Genomic DNA, 22,080 nt, shown 5'->3' with positions numbered 1-22,080 from the left:
AACCTCCATGAGGCTGATGTTTATTGATTACAGCTCAGCATTCAATACCATGATACCACAATACTGATCAATAAACTAAACCTTGGCCTCTGTACATCCTTTTGCAATTGGCTTCTTGATTTCCTCATTGGGAGACCACAGACAGTGCAGATCAAAAATAGCATCTCCTCCTCAATGATAACCAACACTGGTGCACCTCAAGGAGTGTGCTTAGCCCACTACCCTACTCTCACTACACCCATGATTGTGTGGCTAAGCACAGCTCAAGCACCATCTATAAATTTGCTGATGACATAACTATTGTAGGCAGAATTTCAGATGGTGATGAGGAGGCGTACAGTAGCAAGATAGATCAGCTAGTTAGATAGATAGATGATAGATAGATAGATACTTTATTCATCCCCATGGGATGAATGGTGTCACAACAACAACCTTGCACTGAATATCAGTAAGACCAATAAATTGATTGTGAACATCAAGAAGGGGAAGTCAAGGAAGACACACCAATCGTCGTCAAGAGATCAGCAGTGGAAAAGGTGATCAATTTCAAGTTCCTGGGTGTCAACATCTCTGAAGATTTACTCAGGGCCCAACACATTGATGCATTTACAAAGAAGGCACAGCTGTGGCTATGGTTACTAAGTCTAGGGAAAATGGCCAAGAACGTACGATTCCTTTAGAAGTATTAATGAAATTGTTCAAGTACAATTTTATAGGTAAATTCAAACATGCTACTATTTTCATAACTGATTGTTCCAGATTTGAATTCTCATTTGGCAGGTAGAGCGATAAAAGAATGGACAATAAACTCTTTTAAGTATGTTGGCCAATTTCATTCTTGTGCAGGCCACTTCCAGCTGATTTCTCTGCAAGTTTCCCAGCCATTTTACTGATTACCCATTCATTAGATTCCTCATCTGAAAAATAATAATTTGCCAGATTTTAATGAAGTCAGTTGATAATAGTATGATACCAGATTTGTGTTAGATGGAAACAACCGCAGAAACATGCGTAGGATTGCGAAATTGAGACATTGGACAAAGTTAAATATGGGTGTTTGCTTCCTTTGAATAGAACAAGAACTTCATTTGCAAACATACAAGTATAAACAAAGCACAATTGCTCTGTGATAAAAACATACTTAACATCTTTTATAAACATACTGATTCCCATGGTTATCTTGACTAAACAAAATACGTTACCCTTTGCAACTAGTGCCGTCTCCAAAGGGATCCTAGTACTAAACAAACCTTTAACTCTCCTCACCCTCCGTTTTTCACAGGGATCACAGGGTGGAGGAGCAACACCCTATATTCCATCCGGGTAGCCTCCAACCAGATGGCAAGAATATCAGTTTCTCCTTCTGGTAAACAAATTTCCCCCCTCTCTCCTCTATTCCCCACTCTGAACTTTTACCTCTTCTCAGATGTCTGTTATTTCCTCCTGGATCCCCTGCTCCTTCCCTTTTTTCTATTGTCCACTCTCCTCTCCAATTGGATTAATTCTTCTCCAACCCTTGACCTTTCCCACCCTCCTGGCTTCACCTATCACCTTCCAGCTAGCCTTCTTCCCCTCCCCCCAGTTTTTTATTCTGCCATTTCCCCCCTTCCTTTTCAGTCCTGAGGAAGGGTCTCAGCCCAAAGCATTGACTATCTGTTAATGTCCATAGATGCTGTCTGGCCAGCTGCCTTCATCCAGCATGTTGTGTGTGTTGCTTTGGATTTCCAGCATCTGCAGACTTCCTCGTGCTTAAGATTTAGACTTTTCTTCAACAGCTCCCCCCAACCCCCCCAAAACCGAAACCAGTGAGATGCAAGGCACTTTTTTAATATTGTGCACCCAATACCCTTAGTGGAGTTGCCGCTCAATTTACAGTGTTAGTAGTAAAAAGGATGGGAATAAGTGTTGTTTTTGTCCTTTGGTTGACTACAGAAGCAGCTATTCACTAAATTCGGACATTGAATTTACAAAAAAAAAGTACCTCATTTGGGTTGTGTGAACTACTTAGTGTTTTGAATGGAAGGAGTTTAAGTTACCCAGTAGCTCACTATACATTGGAAATGATGAGTAGCGCAAATAATTGTCTACCAATCAATGGAAAAATCTGCAGGAGATAATGCTGTAGATCACATTTAAGTGTATCAGCTTGCCTCACAGTGATGCAACAAAAGTCTCCAGTGAAAGAACAGGCTTGGGTCGAATAGCTTAGTAGCAGAGCTATCGGACTGGTCTCCAAACATCTGCATTATTTATCTGGAGACATTGATTTATATTTGAGATAATTAGATAACATTTGGAATAAAAACTGATATTTGATTAGGAGACAGTGAAGCTATCAAATTGTCTTATCTCACCTGGGTCACAGGCACCCTTCTGGAGATGAAACTTGCCATCGCTATTTATTCTGTCTGTGACCTCAGCCTTTCAGTGACTATTAGATGCCACTGACGTGGATCATTTGCAGTCATGAATAAGTCAAAAAAGTCGGAATCTGCACAGATTTTCTTCACAGATTTTTACTTAGGAAATTTATTTAACATCTATACTTAGATGTAAAAATCTGGCATATGAATGGGGAACACAGTTCTAAAATATTTTTAGAACACTCTCTGTATTTTGCACAAATGATTAAGAGAGACTGCAAAAAGGAATGAGACATCCTCTTCATCATTTAGAAAAAGGCATCACCAATTACATTTGTAATGGTTCAGCATTCAACACCATAATTCCCTCCAGGCTTGACAATAAGCTCAGAGACCTTGGCCTTCACTCTGCCTTGTGCAGCTGGATCCTGGACTTCCTGTCAGATTGCCGGCAGGTGGTAAGAGTGGGCTCCCTCCCCTCTGCTCCGCTGACCCTCAATTTAGTGCCCCTCAGTGCTGTGTCCTAAGCCCCCCCCCCCTTTGCTCTCTGTATACCCATGAGTGTGTCACCACCCACAGCTCCAATCTACTATTAAATTTGCTGATGGTACTACACTAACTGACCTAATTGCAAATAATAATGAGGCAGCCTGCAGAGAAGAAGTCATCACCCTGACACAGTGGTGTCAAGAAAACAAGCTCTCCCTCAATGTCGCAAAAACAAAGGAGCTGGTTGTGGACTACAGGAGGAATGGAGACAAGTTGGCTCCTATTGACATTGATGGATCTGGGGTTGAGAGGGTGAACAGCTTTAAGTTCCTCGGCATTAACATCACTGAGGATCTCACAAGGTCTGTACATACCGACAGTGTGGTGAAAAAGGCACAACAGCACCTCTTTCACCTCAGACAGTTGAACAAGTTTGGTGTGGGACCCCAAATCCTAAGAACTTTCTACATGGGCACAACTGAGAGCATCCTGACTGGCTGCATCACTGCCTGGTATGGGAACTGTACCTCCCTTAATCGCAGGACTCTGCAGAGGGTGCTGCGGACAGCCCAGCACATCTATAGTTGTGAACTTCCCACTGTTCAGGATATTTACAAAGACAGGTGTGTAAAAAGGGCCCAAAGGATCATTGGGGACCCAGTCACCCCAACCACAAACCGTTCCAGCTGCTACCATCTGGGAAATGGTACCGCAGCATAAAAGCCAGGACCAACAGGCTCCAGGACAGCTTCTTCCACCAGGCCATCAGTCTGATTAATTCATGCTGATGCAACTGTATTTCTATGTTATATTGACTATCCTGCTGTACATACTTTTTATTATAAGTTACTATAAACTGTACATTGCACATTCAGACAGATGTAGCGTAAAGATTTTTACTCATATATATGAAGGATGCAATTAATAAAGTCAATTCAATTCCATTCACTTGACTCTGCTTTCCCCTTTTGTAGTCTTCTGAAATAATTGATTTCCACCACAGGGTGAGATTTTCCTAAAGCTCTAATTAAATGGCCAAGGGAGTGAGGTAGAAAGTTGAAGAACATGATCTCCAGGATAGAAATCTCTGGATTCCTGCCCTTGCCAAATGTCAATGAGGGTAGGAATAGGAAGCTTTGGCAGGTGAAAGTTTGGCTGAGGAACTGGTGCAGGGGCATGGGTTCAGATTTATGGATCATTGGGATCTCTTCTGGGGAAGGTATGGCCTGTGCAAAAGAGACGAGTTACAACTGAACCCGAGGGCGCCCAATACCCTTACTGGCAGGTTTGCTAGAGTGTTTCAGGAGGATTTAAGATAATTTGCTGGGAGGATGGGGACTGGAGTGATGGTGCTGATGACAAGGCAGTTGGTTTACAAACAGAGGCAAAGTGAGACTGCTAGTAAGGGGAGGCTGATGATAGGGCAAAATTGCAGACTACAAAATGAGTGCAATATAAAAGGCGGACAGAGTTGAAGAGAGTGAATACAAAACTGAAGGTCTTATATTTGAATGCATGCAGTATTAGGGTAAGGTGGATGAATTTTAGCATAGCTACAGATTGGCATATATGACATTGTGGGCATCACTGAATCATGGTTGTAATGTCCAAGGATACATATTAAATCAAAAAGATAGGCAGGTAGGCAGAGGGGGTGGCATGGCTGTGTTGTTAAAAAGTGAAATCAAATCATTAGAAAGAGGTGACATAGGGTCAGAAGGTGTTGAATCGTTGTGGGTAAAGCTAAGGAATTACAATGGTGAAAAGACCTTGATGGGAGTTGTATACAGACCTCCAAACAGTAGTAAGGATGTGGTCTATAAATTACAACAGGAGATAGAAAATGCATGCCAAAGGGCAATGTTACAATAGTCATGGGGATTTCAATATGCAGGTAGAATGGGAAAATCAGATTGGTGCTGGATCCCAAGAGGCGGAATTTCTAGAATGCCTACGAGATGGAGTTTTAGAGCAGCTCATGGTTGAGTCCAGTAGTGGAGCAGCTATTCTGGATTGGATGTTGTGCAATGAACCAGAAATGATTAGAGAGCTTAAAGTAAAGGAACCTTTATGGGACAGTGATCATAATATGATAGAATTCACCCTTCAATTCGAGAAGGAGAAGCTAAAGTCAGATGTATCAGTATTACAGTGGAGTAAAGGGAATTATAGAGGTATGAGAGAGGAGTTGGCCAAAATAGATTGGAAAAAAACACTGGCAGGGATGACGACAGAGCAGTAATGGCTAGAATTTCTGGAAGCAATTCTGAAGGCGCAGGATATATACATCCCAAAGAAGAAGAAATACTTTAAAGGTAGGATGACGCAGCTGTGGTTAACAAGAGAAGTCAAAGTCAACATAAAAGCCAAAAGGAGGGCATATAATAGAGCAAAATTTAATGGGAAGTTAGACAATTGGGAAGCTTTTAAAAGTCAACAGAAGGCAATTAAAAACTATTAAGAAAAAAGAGATGGATTATGAAGGTAAGCAAGCCTATAATATTAAAGAAGATACCAGGTTCAGAAACATAATGTGTAAGAGAGATGCAAGAGTGGACATCAGACCACTGGAAAATGACGTTGGAGAGGTAGTAGTGGGGGACATGGAATTGGCAGACAAACTGAATATTATTCTGCATCAGTCTTCACTGTGGAAGACACTAGTAGTATGCTGGAAGTTTCAGAGTGTCAGGGGCAGATGCGTATGAAGTTTCCTTTGCTAAGGAGAAGGATCTTGCAAAACTGAAAGGTTGGAAGGCAGATAAGTCACCTGGTTGTGAAAGAGGTCACCGAAGAGATTGTGGAGGCATTAGTAATGATCTTTCAAGAATCAATAGATTCTAACATGGTTCCAAAATAATGGAAAATTGCACATGTCACTCCATTCTTCAAGAAGGGGGAGAAGCAGAAGAAAGGAAACTGTAGGCCAATTAGTCTGACCTCTGTGGTTGGGAAGATGTTGGAGTCAATTGTTATGATGTCGTTTTGGGGTATTTGGAAGTACCTGATAAAATAGATTGCAGTTAGCCTGGTTTACTCAAGGGGAAATCTTGACTGACAAATCTGTTGGAATTCTTTGAAGAAATGACTGGCAGAATAGGTGGATGCTGTGTATTTGGATTTTCAGAAGACCTTTGAGAATGTGCCAAGCGTGAGGCTGCTTAACAAGTTAAGAGCTCATGGTATTACAGGAAAGATATGTGACTGATTGGCAGGAGTCAAGGGGTAGGAATAAAGTGGTTTCTGGTTGGCTGCCAGTGACTATTGGTGTTCCAGAAAGCTCTGTGTTAGGACTGCTTCTTTTTATGTTTTATGTCAATGATTTGAATGACAGAATTATTGACTTTGTGGCAAACTTTGCAGACAAAATAAAGATAGGTGGAGAGGCAGGTGGATTTGAGGAAGTAGAGAGGCTACTGAAGGACAGAAAGGTAAGACAGATTCTTTTTATTGTTAGTGAGATCGCTCTGCTACGGAGGGGGAGAATGTTGCCTAGATTTTCTGCAATTTGGATGTTGACCTTTTTCAGTCTTACAATTTTTTAGTATCCTGTGTTTTTCACCTGATCTTTCTCATTTTTTTTGTGTGGGGGGGGAGGGAGATTTGGGGGTCGGTGTGCCTGTTCCATTTCTGTTCATCTTTTAGTGCAGGGGGGAGGTATTTGGGGGCTGTTAATTGTGCTGCCAGTCTTTTCTTTCTTGGTTTTGTAGCTATCCAAAGAAGAAAAATTTCAGAGTTGTATACTTTGATAATAAATGAACCTTTGAAGCTTTAGAAGAATGGGCAAAGAAATGGCAAATGGAATACAGTGTCAGGAAGTGTATGGTCATGCACTTGGTAGAAGAAATAAAAGGGTGGACTATTTTTTAAATGGAGAGAAAATTAATAAAAACCCGAGGTGCAAAGGGACCTGGGAGTCCTTGTGCAGGATTCCCTAAAGGTTAATTTGCAGATTGTGTTTGTGGTGATGAAGGCAAATGCAAAGTTAGCATTAATTTCAAGAGGCCTACAGTATGGACGTAATGTTGAAGCTTTATAAAGCACTGATGAGGGCTCACTTGGAATATTGTGAACAGCTTTGGGCCCCTTTGTCTAAGAAAGGATGTGTTGACATTGGAGAGGGTTTAAAGGAGGTTCACAAAAATGATTCTGGGATTGAAAGGCTTGTCATATGAAGAGCATTTGATGACTCTGGTCCTGCACTTACTGGAATCCAGAAGAATGAGGGGTGACCTCATTGAAACCTATTGAATGTTGAAAAGCCTTGTAGAGTGGATGTGGAAAGGATGTTTCCTATGGTGGGGGAGTCTACGACCTGAGGATACAGCCTCGGAATAGATGGCCTTCTTTTAGAATAGAGATGAAAAGGAATTTCTTTAGCCAGAGAGTGGTGAATTGGTGGTATGCATTGCCACAGGCAGCATAGAGGCCAAGTTATTGGGTACATTTAAGGCAGAAGTTGATAGATTCTTGATTGGTCGGGGCATGAAGTGATACAGGGAGGATGCATGAGATTGGGGCTGAGACAGAAAATAGATCAGCCATGATGAATTAGCGGAGCAGACTCGATGGGCCAACTGGCATAATTCTGCTGCTATATCTTATGGTCTTATAGTCTTATAATCAAAGTCAGGCCTGAAGTTGAATTTCATTAGGTTCTCCTTCCAGGGGATAATGTCGTTCCACACTCAAGCACTCTCCTGTCCGTGTATGTAAGCATACTTTAATCATGGGCCTCAGTAGTAGTGACATGATCAGTCTTTGACACCCTGTACCTGTACTGTGAACCTATTCATCTTTGAAGCCCTTTGCAAGTGACTCAATTTACCAAGCTGTTAGACTTTCATAGTTAACTTTCACATGGACATCGTGAAGACCTTATTTAAATTAATCCTATTCTGCTTGTATTACAGAAAGTTACAGAATTGCATTTCTTTCAAGCTAATTGGCTACTGAATCCAAGATATATTCCTAACATGAATAAGTTCAAATATTGTTGGCATCAACCTTAACATGGCAATATAATTATAGATTATATGTATCCAAATTCTGTTTAGATTCCTTAATTTCAGTTTGACTCTTAATGGGTATTCTTATCTATGTATTAAAAGGCTGTGCATTGAAACGTACATCAGAGCATCAACTCCTCGTCCTGAGAGAGTGGTCCTTATACCGACAGCAATCCTTCATTTAAAATTGAATCTCCTATGCATCCACACAGCCACCGTATCACCAGCTTTGTGTGCCTGCTGTCATTCATGTGAATTCTATTGCATTTTTTAAAAAGGAGACATTACATGTATGGAATACAAAAATACGCAGAAAAATGTATTTTTCTTAGAGTGGAGGAAGTGAAAATTTGATAGAGAGCTTCAGGATTAAGGTTTAAAATGAAAGAAAGTCAGAAATCAGAGGGAGATGGATAAAAGAAATGTAATGTGGTGAAGATGACGTAAGCATGAAGGAAGCAGATTCAATCGTATCTTCCAGAAAATGGCTGAATATAATGAATAAAAGAAAGAACTTTGAATTTATATTGTATCTTTGACAACCTCAGGATGGCTCAAAGCAGTTTCTCAATAAATGAATTGCTTCTAAAGAGTAATCTGCAGTGAAGTAACATATTAACTTTTTTTTTAATTAGTAAGATTTGAGGGATCAATTTTGGTTACAATACTGCAGAATCCTGCTCTTCAAAATCATGCTCTGTACAGTGTCTTCCTGAGATGCAAGGCAGGATTTGTGATTGACAACTTATCTGAAAGCTGCCGTATCTGATGGTCCTGCATTTGGTCGAATTGTGTTACTGAGCCAGACTGAATAATAAATTCCGATCCTGAGAGTAGGGTTTACACCTTGATCTTAAAGGCAAGAAAATTATTGCTGAGCTATAGCTGACACTTGTTAGCTGTTGGAAAGAATATGGAAAAAAATAACTCTGCAAAAAGTTCCAACAAAGGCATGGTGGCTGAATGACTCTTTTTAACTCATTGACTTCTGGAAGTTGTCTCCCATAACCCAACTCACTAATTCGTTCAATTACTTTATCAATGTTTAGTTTGGCTCTGGGTATTTTGTATGTTGTATAACTTACTAGAATTAAGAACAATTTATTTGTCTGAAAGATATGGTGTTACACTTTTGGAACAGAAAATTATCACAGCTGAAAGAACCTGTTGATCAAACTTGTTTATCTTCCCTTGATATTGTTTTCTTCTTAAAGATAAATCTAGAAATGTAAATTATGTTCGCATAAAGCCTTCCTTGGAAAAGTAAAAGCTACTTCTCATCAGCCTCTACTCAATACTTCCTTGTTCTGTACATTTTGAACCTTACTAATCCTTTACATTCCCAAGTGTCATTAATTTGAAAGCTTCTAAAATGCTGCACAAGTTTTTGTACAAAGCATTTTGTGTGATGGAATTCAAAGATTCAAAGAACATTTATTATCAAAGTATGTATACAGTATACAACCCTGAGATTCGTCTTCCCTATAGACAGCCACAAAACAAAGAAATAGAACCATAGAACCTCGGCAAAGTCAAACATCAAACCACCCCCAACAATTACAAATAGTATGAGCAACACTATAGTTTCAGGATACAAGATTAGATTCAATATTTAAGAGGATGCAGAAAAGAATTAGAGAAATAATATTGTACAGGATGAAATTGATGAACATTTTGAAAAATAGATTATGTTCACTTATAATAAATACGGTAAATTCAATTTGCTCTAAATGATATTTATGGTAGGTAAACTTACGTCATATCAATCCTATCACAAATTACCCCTTCTTTCCTTGCAGCCTTTTGAAAGGTATTGTCCTCATGGGGTGAAATCTTTTCTCCGCCCTAGCAGACTAAGCCAAGAGCACAATCTTGCCTAACGATTAGGTCTAACAGCTTCCAGTCATGCTACTTCCAAACTATTGTTAGTTGTCTTCTTACTTCATGCCCCTTTCCTCCTCACCTGGTTTCTCCTATCACCTGCCAGCGTGTTCTCCTTCCCCTCCCCCACTGTTTTTGGCTTCTTCTCCCTTCCTTTCTATTCCTAATTCTCCTCATAGTTGCTGCCAGGATTGAGAGCTGAACATTGAGACGATTTCACAGTTTCAGTTTCCTGCCATTGACGATAATGTCAACTGCACAGAGCTCATTAACAACTTACTAACAGAACGTTAATAAAGTGGTTGTGATTTTGTTAAACTAAAATTCCACTGCTGTCAGCAAGGAGTTTGCATGACTGCATGGGTTTCCTCCAAGTTTTCTGATTTCCTCCCACTTCAGCAAGACATGCATGTTAGTAAGTTAATTGCTCACATGGGTGTAATTGGGCAGTGTGGAGTCATTGGGCTGGAAGGGACTGTTATGGTGCTGTATCCCTAAATAAAAACAATTTAACAAGGTGTACATTACTCTGAAAGTAGTAAGTAAACAATCTGATTTGAAGTGCTCTCCGTTATACATCTTCATGTGTTAAAAATCACCACCATTTAATTTTTACTTGTATGAACATTTGCTGTTCAGCCTTGGTACAGATCAAACTTTGCTAAACTAAACACTGCAGCTGAGGTCTCAATCTGTGGCCTTGATCTGCTGATGCTGCAGAGGCTTGGGCTCCAACTCCTCTGTTGGATGAAATCCATTTGTGCCTTAATGTTTCTTACTGTAATAATGGTTTCATGAAGTAAGAATGCCGCAATGTCATTGATTACTAAATTGGTAAAAATACTACAGTTAATGTGCAGAGTGGTGGAAATTCATTTTCTTGGTACCTGGCCTTCACGTTTTCATTACACAGTGGATTCTGGTTAATTAGGACGCATCAGACCAGTATATTTTGGCCCAATTAAGCATCTGAAGTTTCACAGAAACCGTTAAAAAGGTATTAAAAAAAGACAAACTACCATTTAAACATAGAAACATAGAAATCTACAGCACATTACAGGCCCTTCAGCCCACAATGTTGTGCCGACTATGTAAACTACTCTAGAAACTGCCTAGAATTTCCCTATAGCATAACCTTCTATTTTTCTAAGCTCCATGTACCTATCTAAGAATCTCTTAGAAAACCCTATCGTATCCGCTTCTACCACCTTCGCTGGCAGTGCGTTCCATGCACCCACCACTCTGTGTGTGGAAAACTTACCTCTGACATCCCCCTTGTTTCTACTTCCAAGCACCTTAAAACTATGCCCCCTTGTGTTAGCCATTTCAGCTCTGGGAAAAAGCCTCTGGCTATCCACATGAACAACGCCTCTCATCATCTTATACACCTCTATCAGGTCACCTCTCATCCTCTGTTGCTCCAAGGAGAAAAGGCCAAGTTCACTCAACCTATTCTCATAACTGAGTATGTATTGAAATGAAATACAGAACAATACTACTACTACAGTATTATAAAACTGTGTGTTGGTTTCTAATAGTTATCAGTGGAGTAATTCATCCAGGGTATGCTGCCGTGTTTCATTGGTTAAATGTAAATGAGCAAAATCTGTGCAGACGCCGAGCGCGGATATTGGCCTGCCTTCTTTGCTTTCCTGCATGAAGTAGTGTTGTAATCCAACAATAAATTTCTTGGCATTCTGTGTAGTCACGAGCACATGTTTGGATGCATCACCTTCATCACACTGCTTGTCTTTATATTTCCCGCCTTGGTGTTTCGATACAATGTGTTTGATGATTTGATCCTCCAAATTTTCATTTTCACTGTAACATTATCAATACTTTCAAATTCTTCATAGTATATAACTTGTTGAAGTATTGAAATCATTTCATTTTCACTCCTGGTCATTTCTGGCATATCCAAGCCTGAATGCTTGAAACTGCAGTGAGCAAAACAGTTCTGAATTGTCTTACTGCTTACTTCTTGCCAACTATCAGTGCCAAACTGTCATTAATAGTGAAATGTGTAAAATTCATCTGCAATAAGATTTTTCAACCTTACAATTTTGAGAAACAACATGGGGTTTTGTAAACACAGAACAATCTGAATGGAATCTACAGTGACTTGCCCATTTGGATTTAGGATTGATTTACCCATGGAAGACTGAGGGTAATGGCCAATGGGATTTGTTCTGGCTGGATATCTTTGATTAGTGGTGTTCTTCAGGGATCTATTCTGGGATCAATATATATATATATATATATATATATATATATATATATGTGGTAAACCATGTATATCTGTCTGGACACGCCCCTCTGCTGACTGCTCCTGTGGTTCCTCCCACAGACCCCTGGATAAAGGTGTTTGTGTCACTGTTCCTCCCACAGTCATCCGGCATGGACGTGATCCGTTTTACTGCTAATAAAAGCCTTTCAGTATTTACTCTACTAATGGGTACAGCCTAGAATAAATCAGTTGCAGATATAGATGGAGAAATGGCAGATTAAATTTAATCTGACCAAGTGTGAGAGTTCAAATATGATGGGACAATATACCATTAATGGGAAAACCTTTAACAGGGTTGAGGTACAGAGGAATTTGGGGATTTAAGTCAATAGATCGATGAAAGTAGCTGCAAAGCTTGATAGGATGTTGAAGAAGACATGTCTGTGTCAGTGGTGTTGTGGCATCTGCTCCAGACCTTGGAGCGAGAGGTCCCAGGTTCAAAACCGGTCATCTCCTTACATTAGTTCTACTTGTGTGGGGTTTAGTGTTGAGCTAGCAACTCGGTCCTGTAAAACAAACAAGTGCTACAGCAATGGCAGGGTTGCCACCCAATAGGCAGAGGGAGGATTACTATTATTACTGAAGAAGACATATGGCATGCTGGCCTTTATTACTCAAGGCATTGAGTTCAATGTTCAGGAAGTTATGTTCTATGTTTATCAGGACGTTATCTGGATTGGAAGCATGTGTTATAAGGAGACACTGGACAAACTTCGGTTGTTTTCTCTGGTGTTTCAAGCTAAGGGGAGACCTGGTAGAGATTTATATGATTCATACACAGAACACACAACCAACATCTCTTCTCCCAAGTTGAAATGTCTAATACTAGGGAACATGCATTTAAGGGGAGAGGAGGAAAGTTCAAAGGAAATGTGTGGAGTAAGCTTTTACACAGAGAGAAGTGGGTGCCTGGAATGTGCTGTCTGGAGTGGTGGTGTAGCTGATAAAAAGGATAGGGTATTCAATATACTCTTAGCTAGGCACGTGAATGGAGGGAAATGGACGTGGTGTATGCAGAATGAATTAATTTATTTGGGCATTTGGTTACTAGTTTAATTAGTTCTGCACAACATCGTGGGCTGAAGGACCTGTTCCTGAGTTGTACTGTATCAGTCTGTGTTGCAGCTTGCGGTATTCAATAATAATTTTAACAATCTTGGGTAAACAGTCTTTCCTGTCTGTGTCAGAGTAAGGTTTGTCCATCGTCATCAGTGAAGACCTTGACACCATTAGTACTTTTTACGAGGTTGAGTTTGCTAGCTCGATACTCAACCCAGCACGGATGGAAAGCGTGCCTGGAGGCGGCTCGACTGGATTCGAACTCAGGAACCTTCGCTCCTGGAGTCCGGCGCTGATGTCACTGCGCCACCAGCCGGCTTTTATGATGGTGTCGAGACTAGCGCTTGATCAGGATTTAAGTGAGGGAGAGTTGCTCAATGTCAGCCTCACTCTCTCTTCCCAATTCCCATCTGGATCCAGTGGCAAGACAGAGTCGAGATGGCTGGAGATGGGACTAGGCGCAGTGGATGACCAGGACGTCTTCTGTTTCTTGTCATGCTCTACGCGTTCCACGACGCTTGCAGAGACCGCCTTCTTGACCATTGGACCTTCCATTGGTCTCATCCGTTCTATCCGCCGGAGCCTGTTTTCACATGCTGGGATAGACAGCTCTGTACCTCACCGAGGGTTTGAGACCTGTCGGCTACCCTCACCGGGTTTAGCCGGTTTGTCGAAGCCGTTGCCCGGGGTTTGGCTGCTGTCGCATGCAAACAGCTACGGGGAGCCACAGGTGAGAGCTGAGTGCCAGGTGGGGACCAAAGGTGGACAAACTGCCTGAAAAGGACGCAACTTGTTACCAGAGGTGCTACCCCTCCCTGACACCCCATACACTCCGTTCTGTCACCCCAAATACCATTAATTCAGTTTTCCTCTCTCCACAACTCTGCTGGATGTTACCAGGACCTAAATTAAGGCATTCATTCCGCATTCCTTTTGTTTCAGACTTCCAGCAATGGCTGTGTTCTACATCTCAGTTGAAAAATGTTCTTTCCTTTCTGCCTTTTAACTGCATTTATCCATCAAAAACATAGAGCATAGAACATATGCTCTATGGCATATGTACAGTACAGTACAGTACAGTACCAAAGCACAGTACAGGCCCTTTGGTCCACAATTTGATGCCGACCTTTTAAATTACTCCAAGTTCAATCTAAATCTTCCTTCTTCCATAGTCTTCCAATTGTCTTCCATCCATGTGCCAATCTGAGTCTCTTAAACATCCATAATGTATCTGTCTCAGACACCACTCCTTGTAGAGTGTTGTATGCACCTGCCACTCTCTGTGTAAAAAAAACCTACCCTCTATACTTTCCTCCAATCGCCTGTCCACTCTATTAACACTTCTTATTATCTTAAGCACCTCTATCGAGTCACCTCTTATCCTCCTCACTCCAAAGAGAAAAGCCCTAATTCGCTCTACCTTTCCTCATAAGACATGTTCTTAATTCAGGCAGCATCCTGATAAATCTCCTCTGCACCCTCTGTAAAGTTTTGTCTTTTCTCCTATAATGAGACAGCCAGAACCGATCACAATACTCCAAGAGTGGTCTTACCAGAGCTTTATAGAGCTGTAACATTACCTCATGGCTCTTGAACTCAATCTGCTGACTAGTTAAGGCCAACACACTGTTTGACCTCTTAACCACCCTATGAACTTGTGTGGAAACTTTGAGAGATCTACAGATGTAGACCCCAAGATCCCTCTTTTCCTCCACACTGTTATGGATCCTGACATTAACTCTCTATCTTCAAGTTCAACCTTCCAAAGTGTATCAATTCAAACTTCTCTGAAATGAGTTCCAGCTGCCACTTCTTAGACTTCCTCTGCATCTGATCAACATCTCATTGTAACCTATGGCAACCTTCTGCACTGTGCATAACACCATCAACCTTTGTGCTATCCGCAAATACTTCCACTTCTTCATCCAAGTCATTTATAAAGATTATAAAGAACAGGGGCACCAGAACTGATCCCTGTGGAACATTACTGGTCACTAACCTTCAGGTAGAAAATGCTCCATCTGCTACCATCATCTGCCTTCTGCGGACAAGCCGGTTTGGAATCACACAGTCAAGTTTCCCTGGATCTTATGCCTCCTTATTTTTTGTATGAGCCTACCATAGGGAACTTTGTCAAATGCTTTATGAAAATCTATATATCCACTGCTCGATCCTCATGAATTTGTCTTGCCTCTTCTTCAAAGAATTCAGTCAGACTTGTGAGACGAGACCTGCACCTCAAAAATCGTACTGATTATCCCTAATTAGACTATGTTTCTCCAAATGCTCATAAATCATGTCTCGAAAAATATTCTCCAATAGTTTGCCCACCACTGATGTAAGACTCACTGGTCTATAATTCTCAGGATTATCCCTATTATCACCTAAGGCATGGCAATCTCTTCCCTTTTTATCCCATAGTAATCTGGGATATATTCCATCTGGCCCTGGAGTCTTACCTGTACGAATGTTTTTCAAAATTTCCAGCACATCTGTTTTTTTTTAATGTTAACATTTTCCAGAATATTAGCCTGCTCTACTCTGTCCTCACATTCATCAAAATCCCTCTCATTGTTGAATGCTGAAGCAAAGTATTCATTAAGGGCCATAAGACCATTAGGCGATTTGTCCCATCGAATCTGGTCCACCATTCCGTCATGGCTGATCATTACCTTCATACCGGCTCCAACTTCAGGCATGGGTTTCCTCTTTATTCTTGGTCCTACCCTCTCTCTAGCCATCTTCCTGTTCTTCATGTACATGCAGACAGCCCTGGGTATTTCCTTATTCCTGCTCACTAAGGCTTTCTCATGTCCCCTTGTAGCTCTCCTGAGTCCTTTCTTAAGCTCCTTCCTGGCTGTCTTATATCCCTGCAGAGCCACGTCTAATCCTTACTTCCTAAATCTTATGTATGACATTTCCTTCCTGCTTCCTGTTGACTAGATGTTCCACATCTCTTGTCAACCATGGTTCTTTCACCTTTCCACCCTTTCCCTGCCTTAATGGGACAAACCTATCCAAAACCCCATGCAAGTGCTCCCAGAACAACCTCCACATTTCCATTGTGCATTTCCCTGAGAACATCTGTTCCTAATGTACAATCCCAAGTTCCAGTCAAATAGCATCATTATTCCCCCTCCCCAATTAAATACTTTTCCATTCTATCTCCTCCAATAGAATCTATAGAATGCTCCAATAGAAGGATTACTCCCTTCCTGTTTCCGAATTCCATCCACACTGACTCAGTGGACAATTGCTCCATGACATCCTCCTTTACTGCAGCTGTGATACTATCCCTGATTACCACCTCTTTCATGTCTAAACTCTGGAACACCCAGCTGCTGTTCCTGCCCTTGTGACAGCCAGCTCTCTGTAATGGCCACAGTGTCATAGTTCTATGTAGTGATCCATGCTCTAAGTTAATCACCCTTGTTTCTGATACTTCTTGCATTAAAATAGAAACATTTCAACCCATCCAACTGACTGCATGTATGTTCTATCCATCCCTCTCCTTACTCATAGTCTATCTACACATTGCATTTACCATCAAATCAATTGCTGCATTCTCTGACCTCTCACTCTGGTCCCATTCTCCCCACCAACCTAATTTAAGCCCTCCCCAACTAACCTGCCAACAAGGGTATTGTTTCCCCTTAAGTTCAGGTGTAACTCGTTCCTTTTGTACAAGTCATACAGTAACTTTCCCAGAGGAGATCACAATAATGCACAAATCTGAAACGCTGCACTCTGCTCCAATTCTCCAGCCACACATTCATCTGCCAGATCATCCAATTCTTACCCTCACTGGCACAGGATACAGGTAGCAATCCAGAGATTACAATCTTGATGTCCTGCTTTTCAGGTTCCTACCTAGCTCCCTATATTTGCTCTTCAGGATCTCATCCCTTTTCCTGTCTATGGGGTTGGTACCAGGAATTCTGGCTGCTCACCTTTCCCTTAAGGCTATGGATCCAGTCAGAGCCTTACCTGACCCTTGCACCTGGGAGGCAACATGGCATTGGGAGTCTCTTTCACATCCACTGAATTTTCAGTCTGTTCCCCTAACTATTGAATCCCCTATCACCAGCAGTCTCCAACTCTCCCTCTTTTCCTTCTGAGCCACAGAGCCAGAATCAGTGCAAGAGACCTGGTCACTGTGACTTTACCCTGTAGGTTGCTCTGCCACAACGGTACCGAAGTGGTGTTTTTGTTATTGAGGTGAACTGCCACAGGTATAATCTGCTTTGTCTGCCTGTCCCTTTCCTTCTCCTGACAGTCACCCAGCTACGTGCCTCCTGCCGATTAAGTATGACTGTCTTCCTCATTCTCCTGAATAATTTGTGGGTCATTCAACTCCATCATCAATATCCTCACAAGGTCTGTGAGGAACTACACCCTGATACACTTCTCCAGATATAGCAGTCCAGGAGAGTGGTTGTCTCCCAGATCTCCTACATCCTGCAAGAGGAGCACACCACAGCCCTGGCATCCATTCTCACTACTCTAGATAGCACTAATAAACAAACAGAAACTTGACAGAAACCTCAACCTAGCCTTTGGCTCCCAAGTCAAAGGTTCTTGAGCCAAAGCTTCAGTTTCCTACCCTAACTCTGGCCCACTCGCACAATGGCTACTCCACTGAAACCCAACTTCTTTTTATTGGTGCTGGCCAATCTAAGCAGAAAGTCCCGACTGGCTCCATTTGCTTTTTCAATCTTATGCTTACCCAAAGGATCCTGCAATCTCCAGCTCTACAAAGCAATTATATTACCCAGCTCAGGTGTTTGCCCTAGTGCAGATAATCCTCTCATTCACTCCTTTTCCCTGCTCCTCTCTGAATTTAAAACACTCATGTTTCCCATTTCCATTGAAGGGTCATTGATCTAAATTGTTAACTCTGTTTTTCCACAAATACTGCCTACTGACAAAGTGTTACTGCTATTTTCAGGGCTTTTTAAAAAACTAATCCAACTTCCTTTGAAAGTACGGTTAGTAATGGGCCAGCCCTTCATTACTGAGTTTTCCTTATATTCTATAATCTCAAATCCGGCAGCCTGTGGCCAGGCGCATTTGGCTGCAGCTCTGAAGACGTCGGGAGATGCCCTGCACAAAGAATATCCGTCCTGCAGATGCTCATTGTCATCAGCTTATCCAAATTCTTCTGATCTCTTAGGAACACTTTTGCAACACTCCCTCATCATTACAGAATCTGTTCATTTAGTAACCACACCCACTATTATGGGCACATTACATCTTCTGCTTTTGAGTTGGCTGCAAAAGTTGCACCTGCTGGGCTAGATCATGATAGCTGCAAGAACTTGCAACATATCAGCAAGACATGCTGTGTGACAACTACCAATGTCAGTCTTGGTGTGGCATAGCACCAGGAAATCTTGAACATTATTCTGTGAACATCCCTTTGAGGTTCTTGGTCTTTATATGACTTTCACATAGAAAGTTATATTGTTTTATGATGTTCTAATATCATTAAAAGGAAGTAATGCAATTCCTATAACCATATACCACTAATAAGAGGTCATCTCCTTTTGATCTAAGAAGAAAAATGTTTCATCAAAGATGCCATGCTTGAAACTGTGGAGGACTACACAGATTTGACCTTGCTCAGAAACCAGTAAATGCTTCTGGAAGGATACCAAATTTAGTCAATGCTAATACAATATTAACTCTCCATCTAATCTTCCACACATAAGAATTCATCAATGCTTTTGTGCAGTTCCATTCAGTGTAACCTCCCCTCTTAATTCAACCCTTTTTGCTCCAATTTTGATGTAAAGATATTCTACGGATGCACCAACTTCTGCTTGGGACTTGACTGTCACACTACATTTTGCTTTGGATGTTGCAACTCAGGAAGCATCAAGAATCAACGTAATTTGCCGTATATATTTACATATATTAGGAACTTGATGAGGTGTGTTGACACAACAAAAACAACAACACTAAACTATTAAAAGGAATAAAAAATTGTATAAAATAACCTTAAAAGTACAGATATGGAAAAAATGTGCATAAATATTGTACATAACCAGCATGTATTTATAATGTAAATGATTCAGGTCTCAGCTCAAAATGTCAACAGTTTATTCCTCTCCATGGAAGCTGCCTGACCTGCTGTGTTCCTCCAGTATTTTGCATGTGGTATTTTACCAGATTATTTTTATTGCAAATTAAAATACTACTCCTAACTTTAGGCCTAGTTTACGAATGACTTCAAGGGGGCTTAGAATGAGCAGAATAGATACTTAGTCCAAAATTAAGACTATTGATTTCGGCTCAATTAATTATGGTGAACGCCCATAAGTATCCCATAAGGCTATTCACTTCACCTTCTCCTCTGCCTTTGTCCTAAGCCTCATAGGCCTAGCCCTAAACTGCTCCCATCTTTTATCAGCCCTTATTTGTCTCGAAGGTATAATATTATCCCTATTTATCGCTATTTCTCTTTGATCAATAACAATGACTTCCCCTATCTGTTCTCTTATGCCTATAATTCTACTAACATTTTCAGCTTGTGAAGCAAGCTCAGGTCTAGCCCTACTAGTAGCTACTTCACCCATGGCTCAGATACATTAAAAAATCTTAATCTCCTACAATGCTAAAAATCATCATTCCCACAATTATGTTATACCCAATCTCATGACTTACCCCTAAAAAATGACTATGAACCACCTCCATCACCCACAGCCTTCTCATCGCATTCACTAGTTTATACTGATTTAAATGAAACACGGAAATCGGCTGAGACTTTTCCAACCTTCACTTAGGAGTCGATCCCTTATCATCCCCACTACTTGTATTAACCTGCTGACTCCTACCACTAATAATACTTGCCAGTCAAAATCACCTTAACAATGAGCCATGCACCCGACAACGCATTTACATTAACTTACTTATTACCCTCCAATTCCTTCTAATCATAGCCTTTAGTGCTACCGAAATAATCCTATTTTATATTATATTTGAAGCAACCCTCATCCCAACACTTATTATTATCTAGTTCTCCCCGTAAACTGCGTGGGTTTCCTCCAGACACAAACAAGATAAATCTGCAGATGTTGGAAATCCAAGCAACACACGCAAAATGCTGGAGGAACTCAGCAGGCCAGGCAGCATCTATGGAAAAGAGTACAGTCAACGTTTCAGGATGAAACCCTTAGGCAGGACTGGAGAAAAAAAGCTGAGGAGTAGATTTGAAAGGAGGGGGGAGGGATGAAGTAAAGAGCTGGGAAGTTGATTGATGAAAGAGACAGAAGGACATGGAAGAAAGAAAAGGGGGGAGGAGCACCAGAGGGAGGCAATGGGTGGGCAAGGAAATGAGGTGAGAGAGAGAAAAGGGAAATGGTGAAGGAGGTGAGGGTGGGGGTCATTACTGAAAGTTTGAGAAATCAATGTTCATGCCATCAGGTTGGAGGCTAACCATACGGAATATAAGATGTTGTTCCTTCAACCTAAGTGTGGCCTCATCACGACAGTGGAGGAGGCCTTGGATAGACATATTGGAGTGGGAATTGGACGTGGAATTAAAACGGTTGCTCAGTGCTCGGCAAAAGAATCTCCCTAGCTACATTAGGTCTCACTGATACACAGGAGGCCACACCGGGAGCATCAGACACAGTACATGACCTCAACAGACTCACAGGCAAAGAGTCATCTCACATGGAAAGACTGTTTAGGGCCCTGAAATGTTGTGAGGGAGGAAGTGTAGGGGCAGGTGTAGCACTAGTTCCGCTTGCAAGGATAGATGCCAGGAGGTAGATCAGTGGGGAGGAACGAATGGACAAGGGAGTTGCATAGATAGCAATCCCTGTGGAAAGCAGAGCTCTTCCATTTCATGCTTGTCTGCTGTTACCCCATCCTCCAGCTACCCTACCAGGGATAGGGTTTCTCTTGTCCTCACCTACCATCCCACCAGCCTCTGCGTCCTGCACATAATTCTCTGAAACTTCCAACATCTCCAGCAGGGTCCCACCACCAAACACATCTTTCCCTCCCCCCCCCCTCCAATTTCTGCCTTCCGCAGGGATCGTTCCCTATGCAACTCCCTTGTCCATTCATCCCTCCCCACTGATCTCCCTCCCGGCACTCATCCTTGCAAGCTGAACAAGTGTTACATCTGCCCCTACACCTCCTCCCTCACCACCATGTGGCCTCCTGACATAGATTGGGAGATCGCTTCACCAGGCACCTACATTCTGTCCACCAGAACAAGCCAGATGTCCCAGTGGCTACCCATTTTAATTCCACTTCCCATTCCCATTCCGATATTTGTAATGAGGCCACACTCAGGTTGGAGGAACAACACCTTATATTCCATTTAGGTAGCCTTCAACCTGATGGCATGAACATCGATTTCTCAAACTGTCAGTAATGACTCCCCACCCTCCCGTCACCATTTCCCTTTTCCCTCTTTCACGTTATTTCCTTGCCCGCCCATCGACTCTCTCTGGTGCTCCTCCCCCCTTTTCTTTCTTCCATGGCCTTCTGTCTCTTTCACCTATCAACTTCCCAGCTTTTTACTTCATCCCTCCCCCTCCAGGTTTCACCTATCACCTTATATTTCTCTCTCCCCTCCCCCCACCTTTTAAATCTACATCTCAGATGTTTTTCTCCAGTCCTGCCGAAGGGTCTCGGCCTGAAACGTTGACTGTACTCTTTTCCATAGATGCTGCCTAGCCCGCTTATTCCTCCAGTACTTTGTGTGTGTTGCTTGGATTTCTTCCAGGTTCTCCAGTTTCCTCCCACAGTTTTAGATGTACTAGTCAGTAGGTTAATTGGTCATTGTAAATTGTCCTGTTAAATAGTGCGGTTCATTGGGCCGGAAAGGCCTGTTCCATTCTGTGTCACTAAATAAAATTAAATAAAAACATGATAAGCAGCATGATAAGAAGTGGTTTAAAGTGTTTACAGTACCATACACATAATGGTAAAGATATAATGGTGGGGTTGCAGCATAGATTACTCAGGGAATGAA

At 41.6% G+C, this 22,080-nt stretch overlaps 1 protein-coding gene across 4 annotated transcripts in view; it reads left to right on the top strand.

The window, feature by feature from the left end:
- The window catches only part of LOC140726403 (alpha-1,3-mannosyl-glycoprotein 4-beta-N-acetylglucosaminyltransferase B-like), a 203,860-nt gene that overhangs the window by 47,456 nt on the left and 134,324 nt on the right, over positions 1-22,080 (top strand). Inside the window, exon 1 of one of the 4 annotated variants that reach the window (XM_073042740.1) lies at positions 6,179-6,283. The exons of the other annotated variants lie outside the window; for them this stretch is intronic. The gene's annotated coding sequence lies outside the window, so the exon portion shown is untranslated. Of the gene's footprint in view, positions 1-6,178; positions 6,284-22,080 lie in introns of those variants that run through there. 4 annotated transcript variants of the gene reach the window in all.

This window comes from Hemitrygon akajei, chromosome 4 (genome assembly GCF_048418815.1).
Source record: "Hemitrygon akajei chromosome 4, sHemAka1.3, whole genome shotgun sequence".
In the NCBI taxonomy this organism is placed as follows: domain Eukaryota; kingdom Metazoa; phylum Chordata; class Chondrichthyes; order Myliobatiformes; family Dasyatidae; genus Hemitrygon; species Hemitrygon akajei.
Note: the sequence above shows the minus strand (reverse complement) of the source record. Positions and strands in the feature narration are given on the sequence as shown.